At 39.9% G+C, this 14,961-nt stretch overlaps 1 pseudogene; it reads left to right on the top strand.

Annotated features, from left to right (window-relative positions):
* LOC114007956 (chromobox protein homolog 3 pseudogene) overlaps nucleotides 1-946 on the top strand; it is a 32,102-nt pseudogene extending 31,156 nt beyond the window's left edge.
* Nucleotides 947-14,961: the final 14,015 nt, after the last annotated feature.

Here is a 14,961-nt window from a genome sequence, read left to right as displayed (position 1 = left end):
TCTTTTCTCATTTACCCTGATGGTGTCAACTGTCGATTGAGTGTGAGCACTCACGGATCTCCATTTCCAGACCTCAGTCTCTCCTGGCTGTGGACGCCACACATGCCGCTGTCTGTGTCAGGTCTCTCACTGGATGTTTCCCAACTCCCCCCAAATCAGCTTCTCTTCCATTCCCCCCCGCCCTCCCACCCACACCTGCTTTTCCATCCACATTTCCTTCATTTACCAGAGAAAGGCACTTCTGATTGGAGTCATGCAATCCAGAGACTTGGGAGTCATTTCTATCTTTCGTTGTTCCCATACAATATTACAAATCATACAAATAGCTGCTATTTCTGTTAGTCTTATTAAGCTAGAATTACTAAGAGTAATTAATTAGTAATAATACAGAACAAGAAACTACTGGTTTCAGAGTGCTGTTTTTACCCTCTCTAACTGCCAGCTAGTTACTGATTCTACCTGGTTATTAGATTTTTGATCTTCTTTTTTAACATACCACCCTTCTGTCCTATCTTGTTGCCTAAATTCAGTTTCCTAAGTGGCCTCTCTGATCTAGTCTTTCCCTCTTTTAATCCCCCCCATATGGTAGCAAGATCTGAACACTTCTTTGAGACTGACCATTAACCAAGTAAGCCTTTGGCATTTACCCCTGTGTTAGACTAGTTCTTTATACAACCTCAAAGCAAGTGTCTCCTGTAATACTGAACCTATCTCTTTTCTCCTAGAACCTGAATGTAATAAATTTAACTTATTTTAAGCAACTGAAGCAACAGCTAATCAGGTGTTCTTCAGTGCCTCGTCTTAATATATTTAGTATTCACAGAGGATTCATCTCAGCTTTCCTTGGCGCCACGCTGAGTTCCTTCCAGCTACAGCTCTCATTGACAGGGATGAGTGCTGTGGGATGAGGGAATTAGATGAAGAATCGTCTCAGAATCTTAATTGACACAGGGACTGAGAAGCTACATTAACATGGGAAGTAGGACTCAATGAGAATCAGAAGAGAACTCCAGAAGAGCTGAAGGTAAGTACAAAGAGGTGATTTTTAAGTAGAGATAAATCTTCCCTGTTCTATTGGGTTAAGAACAGGGTAAGAAAAAAAAAAAAAAAAGGACAGGTTAAGACATACAGTGATTGAATGTAAAACATAAAACCAAAAACAGGTTAAGGATCATAGGATCCTTTGTACCCAACAAGAATCTATGGTGGTTGGCAATCGAGTTAAGCCATGGCTCATTTCTTTTTTCTTTTTTTGGGGGGAGAGATTTTTTGCTATAGGGTGCGTGCACTCGCCAGAAAGACAGAGAGAGACGGAGAGAGACAGAAAGCGGGAAATCACCCCCTGGGGGGATGGCCGCGCCTCAATCCCTTTCTCCTCTTGGGATCTTGGGCATGCATGCACTTGCGCCCGGCTTGAGTTTAAGCCACCAGGCCCAGGACTTGAACCGTAGTTAACTACATGGGAGTCCAGCAACATAGCCATTACACCAATTGCTGGTCCTGCCATGGCTCATTTATTAGGAACAAAATTAAGATGAATAAACAGGAAAGTTTATTAGACCTTGTTAATTTGCTACAATGTAGAATGATTTTTAATGATTCAAAAACCTATTACATGTTACAAATTATTTTCCAGAGGACTTATGGAATACATAGGATTTTAGAAACCAAACTTTTTGAATAAGCAATACATAGACACAGGATAGAAAATTCAAAATGTGAGAAAGGGGCTGCTATAAAAATTAAGTATTTTCCCCAGAGATAAACATGTTAGTAATTTCTTGTGTTTTTAGATTCTCTATCATAGAACAGGTTTTGAGCAATGACTTATCAAAGTAAGTACCTTGATTTCCCTAATTCCTAATGTTGCCTATTATGTAGCAGGTATTGTATAAATTCCGATTAAAGACGCAGGAATATTTTAGAAGATTTTATGAAGGGCTTTTCTGGTAACTATTGGTTAAAGGAGCCAGAGTCCACATGGCTGACCACAGTTCGAGTGGCAGCCTGGCAGCTTGGGAACATGGTAGGTTCCTGGGTGTGCGCGCCCAGGTTCCTGATGAGATGGAGGGATGAAATGGGAAGGATTGCGGCATGACTGTGTCACTAGGTGTGCTTTCTTTACCTTCCTCTCTCTGGTTGGTGCATGCATCCTTTGGGGAAAAACAAAAAAAAACCAACAAACCACAAAAAAATTTTGTGAAAATACCTTTTTTAAAGTTAAAATCTCCCTTTGCTCACAACACAAAAACAAAAAGAAATTAAACAATGATATAAAAAAGGGGGAGGAAAGAGGTGTATATAGTGAGAAATTGCTTCATAATTCTTACTATCCAGATGAAATGGCTAGTCCCATAATTTTACCACTTTAAAATGAACATTTAATTTGAGACTATAAACTATTTTCTTCAAAACCTTTGAATATTCCTTAGGAATGGGTCAAACCTTAAGCTCAAAAAGTAGTGTGAATCTTTCTAGGTGACTGGAGTGGGGAGAGAGACCATTATAGGGGTATCTGTCTCTGTGCACAAGCCCAAGCATCAGGACAGAGTTCGTTTAAAGTGGATCAACCGGGAGATGGGCACTCCCTGACTTCCTGTCACCTCACATTCTGCCATCAGCAACCCACGCGTGCTGTGAGCACTAGGGATAGAGGGGACCAGTAACCTTTGCCATCAGGATCTTTCCCCATGTGCCAGTGGCCAAGTTGTTGTGATAGGCAGGACATACTTAGCCATATTGGATTTAGCGTCGCTTTGACATCTTTGAGATTTTTTTTTGTCTGTGTATATATAATTTCCCAGAGAATACATGTACTTGCAGACAGACAGAGAGACAGAGAGAGAGATGGAGAGGGAGGATGCAGCCCCAAAGGGGTGTGGCCATGCTACAATTCCTTCTCCTCCATTTCTCCACCTTGGCAGGATGTTGGGCAGGTATACACATGCAACCTGTATATTCTCAAGCTGCTGGGGCTGAGGTTCAAACTGTGCTGCCTTGTGCCATCCAGCTCTCTTAAGCACCAGCCCACGGGGCTGGCCCAGTGATTGCTTTCAATTATTTTCTTATTTGTACATCAGTTCAACTACTGTGATAACCTAGTGTTAAATAAATGTGTTGTGGGTTGAACTCAGAGCATAATTACCATGTATAATATTTCTTCTCTGGGAAAATCTGCCCTGGATAGTGATGAATCAACATACTAAGTGTCTTCTGAGCTCTGTACTAGATCGATCAGACATAGGATGTGAAACCAAATAGCCAGGTATTTGGCATTAACCCCAGGTAGACAAGTGGCAAGGCGGAGAGTACTTACACTGTTTTGTTTTTGTTTTTGTTTTTGGAGAGGTTTTTTCACTATAGGACGTGTGCGCTCGCCAGACAGACAGAGAGAGACATAGAGACAGAAAGCGAGAAATCACCCCCCAGGGGGGATGGTCATGCTACAATCCCTTCTCCTCCATTCTCCTCTTGGGATGTTGGCACGCACACACACGTGCCTGGTGTGAGTTCTAAGCCACCGGGTCCGGGACGCGAACCACAGTCGACTATGTGGGAATCCAGCGACATAGCCATTACGCTAACTGCTGGTTCCAGAGAGTACTTACACTGTTAAACTTAGTATTACTGTCATGTCTGACTCGAGCAGTTTCCAAACTCCGTATCACTAAGGGATGAGAGCTAAGAAAGAAAAAATAATAGCCAACAAAGGTCATAGTAGAGGTGGTATTCATACAAGTAGTTTTAAAAGTATGTTCTCAAATACAATTACACAAGCTATGACTATTTTGGGAGAATAAATTTTCTAGTCACAAAATTCAGGTGTGAAAAATAATTTTTAAATCTATTTTTGTAATTCACATTTAAAATTTTAGAATATTTAAATCATATAGAAAAAATTTAATCTTGTCAATTCAGTCTCTTAAATTTTCTTAGTTGATTCAGTTAGTTTTAGGGCTTTTTCCCTGCTTCTTTTCTTTCTTTTCTTTTTTCCCCCCTCTTTCTTTCTTTCTTTTTCTTAATTCTTTCTTTCTTCTAAAAAAATCTGCTAGGGGCCAGCAGATGGTGTAATGGCTACGTCACTGGACTCCCATGAAGTTGACTGTGGTTCAAGTCCCGGACCTGGTGGCTTAAACTCACACTGGGCGCATGTGCGTGCGTGCCCAAGATCCCGAGAGGAGAATGGAGGAGAAGGGATCATGGCGTGGCCATCCCCCCAGGGGGTGATTTCTCACTTTCTGTCTCTCTGTCTCTCTCTTTCTGGTGAGTGCACGCCCTCTGTAGCAAAAACCTCTCAAAAAAAAAAAAGAAATAAAGAAGGAAAAGAAAAGTCTGCTATAGGGCTCATGTGCTCACTGGGGAGAGATAGGAGACAGAGGGAGATAGAGAAAGTGAGAAAATATCCTCCAGGGGAAATGGCCACACTGCAATTCCTTTTCCTCCATTCTCTTATTAGGATTTTGGACATGCACAGATACACACCTGGCATGTTGTTTTTTAAGTTCTGGACCTGGGACTTAAACTGGACATTCAGCTGCCTTAACCACCACACCACTGGCTGGCCCTCCTTCCTTCTTTTCAATGGGTGGCATACATATGTTCAGAAAGAACTTATTATATATTGTGATATTACAATAGTAGTGAAACTGGCTTATGATTTGACAGCCATGTTATCGGAAAGCATAGAGAGTATAGAATTAGATCCAGTGCACATGGGAAATCAGTACATGGTGAAAACATTTCAAATCAGTAAGGGGGAATAGGATTATTTAACAACAGTATTAGTCCATCTGAGTAGGCACCTGGAAACAAAACAAAACACTATTGGGTCCATTTTTCACAGTTTGCATAAAAATACCTTTCAGATGAATCCGAAGACTTTAATGTAAAAAATAAAACTATAAATTTATAGAAGAAAACAGGAAGGAAATTGCTAGGAGATAGGGAATGAAAGAAACGTTTTTACTGTAAACTGTTTCGGACATTATGAATGTCATACTAAGCACTTGAATTACCTAGTCAAATACTCTTTTAATAAAATGAAATAATTAAGTAAATAATGAAATAAATATAGAATAGTTACATCTAACTTGTACTTCCACAGCTAAGTGTTAACTAGTTCATTTCCAGCTTCATTTCTATTTTAATATGACAAATTCAAGGGAAGTGAATGTGAGACACCCTGGCTCTCACTCCTCTCTGAATGGAGGGAGTAAAGGGAGGAGTCATAAGGAAGAGGAATTATTGAGATTGAGAAATTAAACACATTGGATGATATTTCAAAGTATTTACCTGTACTCTCCTCATTGTCTCACCTTTTGCTGAGGAAGTTTCTTTACTTTTACAGTGTACTAGGTTGTTGGAAAAGTCATGATATATTTTTGCATAAAAAAATATGTCATGACTTTCCCAATGACCCAGAGTAGTTCTTTTTTTAAATAAAGAATTATTTTATTTAACTTTATTTATTCATTCATTTATTTTAATTTGACCAGAAAGAAACACAGAAAGAGAGAGAAAGAGGAAAGTGAGAAAGCAAGCCACCAGGTCTGGGGCTCAAACCATGGTTGGCCAGTGCCTCAACTACCGCGCCATCTACTGGTCCCTTCCAATAGTATTTTCAAGAGAATGAGCACATATCTGGGTTTTCTGACCCATGAGTTTGGTCTGATCTGTGTAATTCACAAATATTAAAACCTTGATACAAACTAGTTTTGCTTTATCTATTTTGTTCTCATTTTAGGCTTTAGCTGACTAAAATGAAGATGTTATTATAACAACAAGTACCATGATCTATGTGTGCTAATAATAGAGAATATGAAATGGTGAAAAACCCTGAAAAGAATGATAGAATTTAGAGCAAAGAAGTGCTTCCATCTTTGCTTTAGGATTGTTTATTATTAATATAATTATTTTTTTTTTTGGAGAGATTTTTTCACTATAGGGCGCGTGCGCTCGCCAGACAGACAGAGAGAGACATAGAGACAGAAAGCGAGAAATCACCCCCCAGGGGGGATGGTCACACCGCAATCCCTTCTCCTCCATTCTCCTCTCGGGATCTTGGGCACGCACGCACATGTGCCCGGCATGAGTTTTAAGCCACCGGGTCTGGGATGTGAACCGTGGTCGACTACGTGGGAGTCCAGTGACATAGCCATTACGCTAACTGCTGGTTCCCATATTATTAATATAACTATTTTAGAATTATTTTATTTAACTTGATCAGAGAGGGACAGAGTAAGAGAGAGAAAGTGAGAAAGCAAGTTGCCAGGTCTGGGACTTGAACCATAGTCAGTCATGTGGGAGTTGAGCATCCTTAGCCACCATGCCATGTGTTGGTCCCTATTATGAATATTTTTAATGGGTTTGCTTTTGGTAATAAGGGAAGAGAGGAGTGGCCCCATAAATTTCAGAATTATAATTTATAATTATAAAAATCTTTTATAATTATAAAAAATAATTAAAACCTGTTCAATAATTTAAAAAATATTCAAAGACATTGGAAAGTATAGAAAAGCAGATGGAAGACAAAGGAGAATTTAATCTCTGAACCAGAAGGAGTATGAATTACAAATTTGTCTAATCCCCAGAACAACAACTGAGAAAAACTACAAAACACAGCTGAAAGAAATTTCATAAAATTTAATTAATGGTGGATATAGCACATTCATGAATTAGAAGAAACAGTATAATTAAATGTCAATTAGTCTAAAAATGACTTATATAGATTTAATAAAATTCCAACAAACTATCCCAGTAAACTTTTTCCTTCCTAGAAACTGACAAATTTATTCTAAAATGTATATTAAAGTACAAACTACCTAGAGTAGCAAAAAAAGTTTAAAACAGAAATGAGAAGGCTCATACTAGCTGATTACTTGGCCAGCCCAAGTAATTTTTGTCATTAAAATTGCACCATTAAGTAGAAGAAACACTTTGCAAACAGTGATGTTGCCTTCCTCTTCCTCCCAACCCCCTTTTTTGTTTTTGGCTTTTTCATCCATAGGCAGACAGTGCTGGAGTGTTTACAGTCTTATGCTCAATGTTAATCCTGAGTTTCCATTTTTAAACTAGGTTTTCAACTCCTATCTTGCTTTGGAAAATTAAAAATGTATTCTTTGGAGACTTAAACAATTTTGTAACTTTTTTCAATGCTGCTCATGAAGCTTAATATCTCAAGAGAATTGCCAACCACTTAAAAGTGTTTTTCTAAGGTGGTTTAAACAATTATTAAAATATGATTTGATGCATAAAATAAAATCTTTCTACCCAGTTCAACTCTCAGATGCTAGACGATCACTTTTCCCAGAAAAACAAATAGCTTTTGAGTAAGAAAAAACATGGAGGAACCTCCACTCATGTGATGGGATGGGCAGAGGCCATGTTTGTTTAATTTAACACGTTGCACCCTGAGCATCTGAGTAGTCCCTGGCATTCTATATGTTCCTACTGAAGGACTGATTGAGCGAATGGGTGAATTTAGATATTAGGGAAAGTCTATGATTAGTTGTAAATTTCGAAACACCACGTAGATCACTCTAACAAAGAACAGAAGAGAACTGGGGAAATGCCTAGTTATCATTTATCTTTTACTGAGACACCTCCCCTAAATGCTTTTTCACTGAGTACCCAGACCAATTTCTTAATTTCAAATTCTATTTGCTATGGCAAAGAGTAGGGTGAATGGTAGCATTCTAGACACTTAACTGAGAAAACACTAAACTTCTTTGTGTGTATGTAGTGTAAGCATTTGAAATAAGCAGTTTGGAGGCCAGCAAGTGGTGTTGGTTAACACTCTGGACTCTACATGGCTAGCCACAGTTCAGGTCCTGGACGCAGAGGTTTGAAAATCATGCTGGGTGTGTGTATATACATGTCCAAAACCTTGAGAAGAGAATGGAGGAGAAAGGATTATGGCATGGCTATCTCTGCTGGTGCTGATTTCTCACTTTTTCTCTCTATCTCTCTACATCTCTTTTTGTCTCTCTCTAGTGAGACACGTGCCCAATGGCAAAAACTTTCAAACAAACAAACAGACAGAAACCCAGGTATTTTGAAGTATGACCATAGGAATTCTATCCAGCTACCTGCCAAATCTCTTCCCAAGGATGTCTCCCAGGCACCCCAATGTCAATATGCTTAAATCTGAATACTTCCTCTTTGTTTATGTACCCTTTCCTGGTCTGCTTTATGCACCTTACCAACCAGAACTACTGTTTTTTACCAGTCAGTCCAACCAGAAACCAGGAGTTAATGGCTCCTTTCTTAATCCTACCTTCTAGAACCAATCAATTGCCTAACCCTTACTAATGCATTTTAAATTGGACTGCCTCCGGTCGTATCCAGAAATATTACTAGGAGAAGAAAGTAGGAAGAACAGATGGAAAACTTGGTAACTAGAGAAGTGGTAGTTCCCTTGGGAAGAGTCTCAAAATGTGACTCCTTTTTTTTTTTTTTTTTTTTTTAATAATAAATGAGATTGTGATGATTTTTTTGTGTGTGTGATGGTGGTAAGAATATTTCAGATCTACTCTCTTGGCAAATTTCCATTATACAATATATTATTCCTAATTTTGTTAGAATTTCCTGCCTCTAGTCTCACTTATCCTTTTAGTTCTCTCCTCGCCTGATGTCAGATCTACTCTCCTAAAGCCAAAATTTGCTTTTTGCAACGTATTATTTGGGCATAAAAGTGAAATACACATGTTATCAATGAACTTAGAAAATGTTAAGCTAAGTAAAAGAAGCCAGTCACAAAAGACCACCTATTAGGTGATTCTGTTCCTATAAAATGGTTGGAACAGGGGAATCTACAGAGACAGAGTATATTAGTGCTTGTTTTGAGCTAATGGAAGGTATAGGGTATACGATCAATAGCTAAAGAGGATTGGATTTCTTTTTTCTTTCTTTTTTTTTTTTCTTTATCTTTAAGTGCATTTGTTTCTTCCATGAGAGAAAGAAAGAAAAAGGTAGAGAGGCAACCCCAACAGGACCTTCATGCCCAGTAGACGTGAGACAAAGGGGCCCACTGGGACCACTCCCAGACCTAGCCACTTGAATCATGGGTGTATACATACCGAGCATGAATGTACATGGAGACGACAGGACATGAACCCAGGTCCTAGCCATGTGGGCCCAGCATCCCAGAGTGTTGTATTATTACTGTGCCACTGTCTGTCCTGGGTTTTTTTTTTTTTTTTGACACAACAAAAATATTTTAAACTTGATCGTGGTGATGATTGCCTCTCTGTGTGAATATACTCACTATTCATTGAATGGTATATTGTAAGTGGATGGATCATTTGGCATGTAAATGAAATATTTATGTACATATATATAATTTATAGAATTAATTTAATTAAAATATATTTAATTAATTATATATATATTTATCTATTTGCTATAGGGCATGTGAGCTCTCCAGAGAGACAAAAAGAGAGACAGAAGGTGAGAAATCTGCCCCCAGGAGGGATGGCTGCCCCCAAATCCTTTCTCTTCCATTCTCCTTTCCAGATCTTAAGCGCACACACACACACACACACACACACACCTACTTGGCGTGAGTTTTAAGCTGCTGAGTCTGGGATGCTAACCGTGATCCACTACGTGGGAGTCCAATGACATAACCATTACACCATCTACTGGTCCCTGTGAATTATATTTCAATGAAACTGTTTAAAAAAAATAAAAAACCTTTAGTGACTTACACAACAAAGTCCAAACTCAGCTTACATGACCTGCTGTCTGCATGAGGCCTGGGCACAGACATACCTCATCACTGAGCCCCATACAGTGTATGTAGTCAATCCTGACTCAGTGTTTTGTCCACATGCTGTCCCCATGTTACAGGCTGCCCCACGCACCTGATTGCTTCTTATCATGCCACCTTGTTTGTTTGGAATGTCTTTCCCAGTGAGCCCCTTTGTCTCACGTCTACTGGGCAAACACTGATCATCTCCCAAGTCCATTTCCTGGTCACCTCCATTTCAAGCCTTTTGCCCAACCTCCCCAGGCTGAACTGAATGCTTCCTTTTTTGCACTTTCTTCTGTACCTTGTAGAAGCCTTTAACACAGCATCCCCAAAGCTTGTTTGCTTACCTGTGTGTTTCTCCCTTGTTAGACTGAGATTTTCTGTGGCAGAGCTATCACTTTCTTCTTTTCCTTCATCTGTCTCCTTGCTTGACCCTGTGGAGTTGCACAGATCTGTTAGCCCTTACCTCACATCAAAATCAAGGCTGACCAAGGGCTCAGAGTTCAGATAACCTTCCCTTAGTTTCACTCTCTCAATCTCCCTGTGCTGTTCTATGGTCCCATGTGTCCTGACAGTTGCAGTAGCTCTTTCTACGTTTTCTGTCTAAATGCTGAATTCGAATCTTGAATTCAATAGAGATTAGAAATTATCCATTCAACTTCCATCTGCCATCATACTTTTGACTGTGCTGTGCACTTTGCCTGGCTCCTGCTAGACTAGTATCTCTGAAGTTGACTGCATCCCATGTACTAGACTGCAACCCTTGCCAGATGTCTGCAGTTTAACTGGAGAATCCACTTTCTGAATCCTATTTCACTCAGAGAATGAGGGGACTAAGAACCCTAACCTGTGCTCTTCCCAAGCAGTCCCAATTCAGCTCCTGGTTCTGCCAGTCCTGATCAGCCTCATCATGTGTTAGTAGCATCTTGGTACAGATTCCTCTGACCCAAACTCTACCCTCTCCTATCAACACAGTTTCTTCTGACCTTTTCCTTGCTAAGACTGGATTAGATACTTTTTCTCTGCATGCCTAAAAATTTCCCTGCATACAGCAAGTCCTAATTATAGCACGTAGCAGACTACTCTGTAATCACTGTCAATCTGTGTGTCTCCCTCTCCCATTGGCCTTCAGGCTAGAGCTTGTCAGCACTTTTTCTGCTTTGACACATGATTGATGACTTTCACTGGCTGACACACCTCCTCGGATTTACCCAGATGATGATGGGCTGCAGCAAAGATAAAATAGGATGTAGATTATTTGTAGTTTGTGAATGTGTAACTCCACCTCTTTGACTCCTACTCAGTAATGTACACAATCGCAGCAAATGAGTCCAAATTACTGTAAGGATAATTGAATCTGTACTAATCTTGTAAAGTAAATATTTCACCAACTTGAGCACAGTACTTGATTATTAATAGCAAGTTCCTTATGCTTAGCCTTTGGGGTGACTGGATCACACCAATGTGTCAAAGGGCCTTTAGCCCGCTCGTGCACTCCTGAGCATAGGAACCACATCACATTTGTCTCTGAGCCCAGCACCCCGCACGCTTCCTGACAATTACAGGTGGGCAAAACATGTTTATTGGGTTGGTGGCTGGTTGTTGAATTATAAAATGAAATTAATTTGTAAAAATTCTCTAAGTTTGCATGGAAATGGACAGGAGGCTGACCATCTCCAGCTTTTTTTTCTATATGTCCAGCTATCTAAAGGCGGCTCCTGAGGCCAGAGTCTTCCAAAATTCAGTATCCATTTACAGTAGGCCATGATTGAAGTAAATGGGAGAAGCAAAAAACAAAATAGCCTCCAAGCTGGTATGCCCCTGGAATGTTGTTACTTTTACATATTGGTTTCTAGTTAGTGATTGTGGGTATCTTTTGAGTATCCATATGGGATTCATTGAGTGAACCCATAAATCTACTTCATAGCTTTTTGGTCAGATGCTAATATCATATTACCTTTTTTTTTTTTTTTCAAGAGATTTTTGCTGTAGGTTGCATGCACTTACCAGAGAGAAAAAGAGAGACAGAGAGACAGAAGCAAGAAATGACCCCCCCCCCACCCCCCGTGGCAGGCTGCAATCCCTTCTTCTCCACTTGCCTCTGGGGATTTGGTGCACACATATACATGTACCTGGCATGAGTTTCAAGCTACTGCATCCGGGACTCAAACTGTGGTTGACATGTGGGAGTCCAGCACTTTATCTACTTATGCCACCTACTGGCCCCTACACCATATTATTTTTAGGATACTATTACTCCAAGGAGTTCACAATTACAAATAGCACATAACAATAGTGTCTATCTTAGAGATCACGATTCTAATACTGTACTCACTACTATCCAACCTATGATTCTGACTTGGTCGCTCTGCATTGCTGAACTTTTAAAATAAAAGTTGAATGGGTAACTTTGGATAATTTCTAATCTTGTTATGGACTCTAAAATTTTTTGTTCTCGTACATATTAGAAGACTTTAGAAAGTTTAAGGACATATTGTCTCCCTGTCTTGGTTCATTTGAACGGCTATAACAAAATAAAACAGACTGGGCCGCTTATAAACCACACAAATATATTCATCACTGTGGATCTTGGAATGAAAGTTCAACTGAGGAGTGCTGGTCTCTCTGTCTTTCTCTCATGGAAAAAGTAAATGAATAATCTTAAGAAGTTATTTTGCCTATACTATTCAAGAGGTAAAAACAGTGAACATTCAGGTTTGGTCAAGGATTCATTAGGATAGTGCATTCAAAAGAGAGACCCAAGGGAATGGTAGTAATGATGGGCCATAATACTGGAGATTGGAAAAGAGTTAAGTAAAAACAGGACACAAATGTCTGGAAATGGATAGGGAAATAGAGGAGGATGTTGTTGATAGAATAAGTGAGCTCAGAGAATAGAAGGTGGTGGCTAGCAATGGGATGTTTGAAACTGAGATTATGGAAGTGATCAAGATAAGACCCAAAATATGATTATGGGAATGGCTAGCTGAGATGGTATGGGAGAAACAGGGTGTGACCCTAACTCTACCCTCTCCTGTCAACATAGTTTTTTTTTTTTTTTTTTTTGGAGAGATTTTCACTGTAGGGCGCGTGCGCTCGCCAGACAGACAGAGAGAGACATAGAGACAGAAAGCGAGAAATCACCCCCCAGGGGGGATGGTCACGCCGCAATCCCTTCTCCTCCATTCTCCTCTCGGGATCTTGGGCACGCACGCACACGCGCCCGGCGTGAGTTTTAAGCCACCGGGTCCGGGACACGAACCGCGGTCGACTACGTGGGAGTCCAGCGACATAGCCATTACGCTAACTGCTGGTTCCCTCCTGTCAACATAGTTTTGATGGTGTGAAATTGAGGTGATTAAGAAATGGAGACAAAATATATATGATGAGTCATTCATGTGGATGTTGAACTCACTGAAAATGTCAGGGGCCAGCTAGTGATGGGGTGGTTGAGGAGGCTGGATCCTGCATGGCCAACAGAGTGGTTCGAGTCCTGGATCTGGATCTGAAAGCTTGAAAAACATGCTGGGCATGGGTGTATACCTAAAGTTCTGTAAGAAGGGAAAGATGGAGGAGAAGGGATTGTGTGTCACCATCCCCTGTGGAGGGTGCTTTCTCATTTTCCCTCTCTCTATCTCTCTCTAGCATGCACCCTGTGGCAAAAATTTTAAAAATGATTCCAGAAGTGAAAGTGATAAGGAAAACTAATCTATGGTCCAAAATCCAGTCCTATCAAAAAGAAGGAGTAACTGGGAGGTAAGAAGATGAGAGCAATGAGGAGGTAGAGAGACTGGCATAGCTGGCATGAGTTCTGAAACTATAGAAGGAAGGAGGAAATGATTTGAGACTCCAGGGGAAAGCATGAAGAAGTATCTATCTCCTGACCCTTATATTTGAGATGGGAGGGGGAAAAGACAGCTTCTATTTGAGAAGATTGTGATATCCTTAAGGAATAATTCAGTTTCATTTAAAGCAAAGATAAGAAGGAAATGTTCAGAAGAGCTATTAAACATAAAGTTTAATTTACTGATCAGAAATTATAGAGAATTCAAGGGGAGTTTTCGAAGGAGAAGGTGCAGTGGGTGGCTGCTCAGTTTCAGAGATGTACTGAGCAGAGTGGGGAAAACTGATGGCCGTGGAAGATATTCAGGCTTCTGAAAGCAGAGGACAGAATGACAGGGGTTGGCTTTTAGGTAAGACAAGAAGAAGAGCAAGCTTTTGGGTTCTGAACCAATATTCAAATTATAATTATAAATTTGTAGTTCATGTAGACTTCATTTAATAAGTTTACTGATAGAAACATTTAGAGCTCAGAAACAAAGAAGTCACTGGCAACGTGAGACTAATGATGCACTCCAACTGGCTCATCTGTGAAAACTCAGTTTTTCTTCACCAGAAGTTCACCTAGTCCAGATTTTCTTGGAAGAATCAATAACTTTGATTAAATTCTCAAAGTGGGGGACCAGCAGTTAGTGTAATGGCTATGTTGCTGAACTCCCATGTAGCCAATGGCGGTTCACGTCCTGGACCCAGTGGCTTAAACTCATGCTGGGTGTGAGTGCGTTAGTGCCCAAGATCCCAAGAGGAGAATGGAGGAGAAGGGATTGTGGCATGGCCATCCCCCCTGGGGGTGATTTCTCTCTTTCTGTCTCTGTGTCTCTCTGGTGAGCACAAATGTCCCATAACAAAAACCTTTTCAAAAAAAAAAATTCTCAAAGTGGTCCTAGACCCCCAAAGATTACCTATCATTCATCTACATGACAGCACAAACATTGGCTGAGTTTAGTTTATTTTTTTCCAAATGAGCTGAAATTTAGGCTGGATTTACCATGTTTTTTTCTTTACTTGGACATAAACCTTAATCTTTGGCTACATAATTGAGTTCTCTGAGAACTCTTGTTACAGTATAATGAGAAATACTATGTAGAGGAACCTTAGTAATTTTCCATAATTACCAGAGAGTCTTTGCAATGCATCGTACTTCATAAACCAGTGAGTAAATAAACAAAGAGACATGGTAAACAGACAAGGGCATGCTGTCCCTGTGAATGCTCTTGATTGCATTATTTAAAAAAGTCATTATGAACTACATGGGATGTACATGAATGGTTTGAATAATACTCAGTAAATAAACAAGCACCTCATTAACATGCTTCACTGGAATGGGTGATAATTCTGACCTATATAACAGGTTTATCTTAACATTAAGG

This window comes from Tupaia chinensis, unplaced genomic scaffold (genome assembly GCF_000334495.1).
Source record: "Tupaia chinensis unplaced genomic scaffold, TupChi_1.0 Scaffold000262_1, whole genome shotgun sequence".
Lineage (NCBI taxonomy): Eukaryota > Metazoa > Chordata > Mammalia > Scandentia > Tupaiidae > Tupaia > Tupaia belangeri.
The sequence above is the reverse complement of the archived record's forward strand: the minus strand, read 5'-3'. Positions and strand labels throughout refer to the sequence as shown.